The following is a 4,445-nucleotide window of genomic DNA, read 5'->3' as shown; positions in this document are numbered from 1 at the left end:
TAGCCTCATTCTTTAGTAGGATGTTCTTCAGTCTCCAAGTATTTGTTACCTTTCCAAATTTTTTCTTGTAGTTGATTTCGAGTTTCATGGTGTTGTGGTCTGAAAATATGCATGGTATTATCTCGATCTTTTGTACTTACTTAGGGCTGATTTGTGTCCGAGTATATGGTCTATTCTGGAGAACGTTCCATGTGCACTGGAGAAGAAGGTATATTCTGCTGCTTTAGGGTGAAACGTTCTGAATATATCTGTTAAGTTCATCTGGTCCAGTGTGTCATTCAAAGCCATCGTTTCCTTGTTGATTTCTTGATTTGATGATCTATCCATTGCTGTGAGTGGGGTGTTCAAGTCTCCTACTATTATGTTATTATTATCAATGAGTTTCTTTATGTTTGTGATTAATTGATTTATATATTTGGGTGCTCTCACATTTGGCGTATAAATGTTTACAATTGTTAGGCCTTCTTTGTGGGTAGACCCCTTGATTATATGATATAATACTCTTCTGCATCTCTTGACACAGTCTTTATTTAAAACTTTTTTTTAATGTTTATTTATTTTTGACAGAGAGAGAGACAGCATGAGTGGGTGAGGGGCAGAGAGAGGGAGACACAGAATCGAAAGCAGGCTTCAGGCTCCGAGAAGTCAGCACAGAGCCTGACACGGGGCTTGAACTCATAGACCGTGAGATCATGACCTGAGTCAAAGTCGGATGCTCAACTGACTGAGCCACCCAGGCTCCCCGATACAGTCTTTATTTTAAAGTCTGGATTGTCTGATAGAAGTATGGCTACTCTGGCTTTCTTTTGTTGATTATTAGCATGATAGATGATTCTTCATCCTGTTATTTTCAATCAGAAGGTGCCTTTAGGTCTAAAGTGGGTCTCTGTAAACACCACATAGATGGATCTTGTTTTCTTATCCATTCTGTTACCCTATGTCTTTTGATTGGAGCATTGTGTCCATTAATGTTTAGAGTGAGTACTGAAAGATATGAATTTATTGCCATTATGATGCTTGTGGAGTTGGAATTTCTGGTGGTGTTCTCTGGTCCTTTCCAATCTTTGTTGCTTTTGGTATTTATTTATTTATTTGTTTCTTTATTTCTTTATTTCTATTTCATCTTTTCTCCGCTCAGAGAGTCCCCCTTAAAATTTCTTGTAGGGCTGGTTTAATGGTCACAAACTCCTTTAATTTTTGTTTGTCTGGGAAACTTTTTATCTCTCCTTCTATTTTGAATGACAGCCTTGCTGGATAAAGAATTCTTAGCTGCATATGTTTCTGATTCATCACATTGAATATATCCTGCCACTCCTTTCTGGTCTGCCAAGTTTCTGTGGATAGGTCTGCTGCAAACCTCATCTGTCTTCCCTTGTAGGTTAGGAACTTTTTTTCCCTTGCTGCTTTCATGATTCTCTCCTTCCCAAAATTTCATGATTCAAATTTTGTGAATTTGACTATGATATGCCTTGTTGATGGTCGGTGTTTGTTGAATCTAATGGGGGTCCTCTGTGCTTCCTGGATTTTGATGTCTGTGTCTTTCCCCAGGTTAAGAAAGTTTTCCTCTATAATTTGCTCACATAACCCTTCTGCCCCTATTTCTCTCTCTTCCTCTTCTGGGACCCCTATGGTTCTGATGTTGTTCCTTTTTAATGAGTCACTGATCTCTCTAATTCTTAAATCGTGCTCTTTTGCCTCAATCTCCCTCTTTTTTTTCTGCTTCGTTATTCTCCATAAGTTTGTCTTCTATATTGCTGATTCTCTGTTCTGCCTCATCCATCCTTGCCGCCACTGCATCCATCTGTGATTGCAGCTCAGTTATAGCATTTTTTATTTCATTCTGGCTATTTTTTACTTCTTTTATCTCTGCAGAAAGGGATTCTAATCTATTTTCGACTCCAGGTAGCATTCTTATTATCATGATTCTAAATTCTGGTTCAGATATCTTGCTCATATCTGTATTGGTTAAATCCCTGGTTATCGTTTCTTCATGCTCTTTCTTTTGGGGTGAATTCCTTCATTTTGTCATTTTAAAGGGTGAAAAGGAATTAATGAGGTAGAAAAATTAAAATTAAAATCAAAAAAATATTAAAATTAAAAAATTAAACAAACACAAATTGAATAAATGATGCTAGATCCTAGGTGTGTTTGGTCTGGGTGTTGGAAGTGGTTTGACAGATTAGAGAAAAAAAAGGGGGGGGAGAAAAAAAAGGAATCATTTGAGAATTTGAAAAAAATGAATACACTGAAGTACACTAAAATGAGAGGACGGGAGTAAAATAGAATTTGAAAAAATATACACAAAAGTAAAGAATATAGTAGAAAAAATTTAAAGAAAAATATTTTTAATAAAATTAAAAATAATTGTGAATGTTTTCTTCTTCTGTGTTCAAGAAAAAGAAGAAATGAAAAAGAGACAAAAGATTAAAACAAGAAAAAAAAAAGGAAGTCGTTTGAAAATTTCAAAAAGTGAATACACTGTAGTAGACTAAAATAAAATAATGGAAGTAAAATATAATTTGAAAAAACTTACATAAAAGCAAAAAATATAGTAAAAAATTAAAGAAAAATATTTTTTAATAGAAATTAAAAGTAAAAATGAAGTTTTTCTCTTTCTGCATTCAAGAAAAAGAAAAGAAACAAAAAAGATAAAAAAAGACAAAGAAGAAAAGGAAATCATTTTAAAATTTGAAAAAGTGAATGCACTGAAGTAGACTAAAATAAAATGATGGAAGTAAAATAGAATTTGAAAAAATTTACACAAAAGTGAAAAATATAGTAATAAGAGTTAAAGAAAAATATTTGTAATAAAAATTGAAAATAAAGATGAATTTTTTCTCTTTCTGTATTCAAGAAAAAGAAAAGAAGTGTAAAAGAGAAAAAAAAAAGAGAATTGAATAGATGGACCTGCTAACAGATTGAAGTAGGACTGAAATTACTTCATTTTCCCCTAAAAGTCAGTCTGTGTAGCACTTTATAGTCCATAAACTACGCGGGTGGTGAGACTTATGTTCTTGAAGAGTGAAGTTGGCCCAGTTGGGTGGGGCTTAGTGTAATGGGCTCCTCTCTCCACTAGATGGCGCTGCTAGCCTACTGGGCTGGAGTATTGGGGCGCTCGTAGGTGCATATGCGCATGCGCGGAAGAAGGGAAAATGGCGTCACCTGGTCTCCAGTATGGGAACTCTGTTCTCTCTGATCAGCAATCACGCACCCTCTGTCTTCGGCTCTCATCCACTCCTGGCTTTTTCACTCTCCGTGAACAGGCCCCAGGCAGTACCTCTCTCCCGAGTTTTGTCTCAGATGCGACTGTTTTCCCCAGCCCTTTACTTCTGAAGGACTGCGGCTTTGACCCGTTCTGCCCCTCTGTGGGAAGGTCTCACCGAGCAGTGGCCAAATGAGCAATGGCTGAATGTCAGCTGCACCCAGGAATGCTTACTCTACCCTGCTGCTGCCGGTGCCCCAAGGCTACGGCCAGGTGCCAGCCCGCCCCAGAAAAAGTTAGCGAGATAGTGTAGCAGCAGCTTTTCAGGGATTGTGGAAAATCACAACACACATCTGGCACCAGGCTTCACCCCTAACGACCTTGTTCCAGCACCAGCGAATGTGGCCGTTTTCTGGGGTCTGCTGGGACCAGGTGGCTTCAACAGTCTCTACCAAATGTCCTTCCAGCAGTGGAGCCCCTTTTCCCCGTGTGGCCCGACAACCTCCCGGACCCCACTCTGTTCCTGGGGATTCGCCCTTCCCACCAGAGCACCGCCAGGTATGGAGCTGCGGAGTTGCAGCCTTTGCGCTCCCTTTGTTTACAGTCTTAATGGAATTTAAACCCTCTCCTTTCTCCTTTCTCCCTTTTTAGTTTAGTCCCTGCGGCTGTTTCCAGTTTTCCACTTTCTCTCCAGCTGCTTTTGGGTCCTCTCTCTGCTCACAAAAGCACCTCCCTCCCTGCGCCTTCTAGCTCCCCAAGTTCACCTCTTGGTGCTGCGTACCTGCTGAATTCTGTGGTTCAGGTTGTGCAGATTGTTGTGTTAATCCTCCAATCAGTTTTCTAGGTGTGCAGGATGGTTTAGTGTTGGTCTGGCTGTATTTCATGGATGCGAGACAGAGAAAAAACTTCTAGGCTGTTCTGCCATCTTGGCTCCTCCCTAAATGTTTATTTTTGAGAGAGAGAGAGAGCCGTGTGCGTGCGTGCACACACGTGGGTGGGAGAGGGGCAGAGAGAGAGAGACACACACACAAAATCCAAAGCAGGCTCCAGGCTCTGAGCTGTCAACGCAGAGTCCAACGCCAGACTCTAACCCACAAATTGTGAGATAATGACCTGAGCCCAAGTCTGATGCTTAACCAACTGAGCCACCCAGGCACCCCAGATTAGAAATATTTTTACATTATTTTCTGTGAACTGCTAATTTATATATTTTTCTCATTATTATGCTATTATATTAGGCTTA

The 4,445-nt window shown here is 39.5% G+C and overlaps 1 long non-coding RNA gene across 1 annotated transcript; it reads right to left on the bottom strand.

Annotated features, from left to right (window-relative positions):
- Positions 1 to 1,922: 1,922 nt before the first annotated feature.
- Positions 1,923 to 4,028, bottom strand: LOC122489035. Its single transcript, XR_006298803.1, has 2 exons — positions 3,984 to 4,028; positions 1,923 to 2,015 (listed from the first exon to the last, which is right to left on the bottom strand). It is a non-coding gene; the product is annotated as an uncharacterized LOC122489035 (long non-coding RNA).
- Positions 4,029 to 4,445: the final 417 nt, after the last annotated feature.

This window comes from Prionailurus bengalensis, chromosome B2 (assembly GCF_016509475.1).
Source record: "Prionailurus bengalensis isolate Pbe53 chromosome B2, Fcat_Pben_1.1_paternal_pri, whole genome shotgun sequence".
NCBI lineage: Eukaryota > Metazoa > Chordata > Mammalia > Carnivora > Felidae > Prionailurus > Prionailurus bengalensis.
This window is presented reverse-complemented; position numbering and strand designations above follow the sequence as displayed.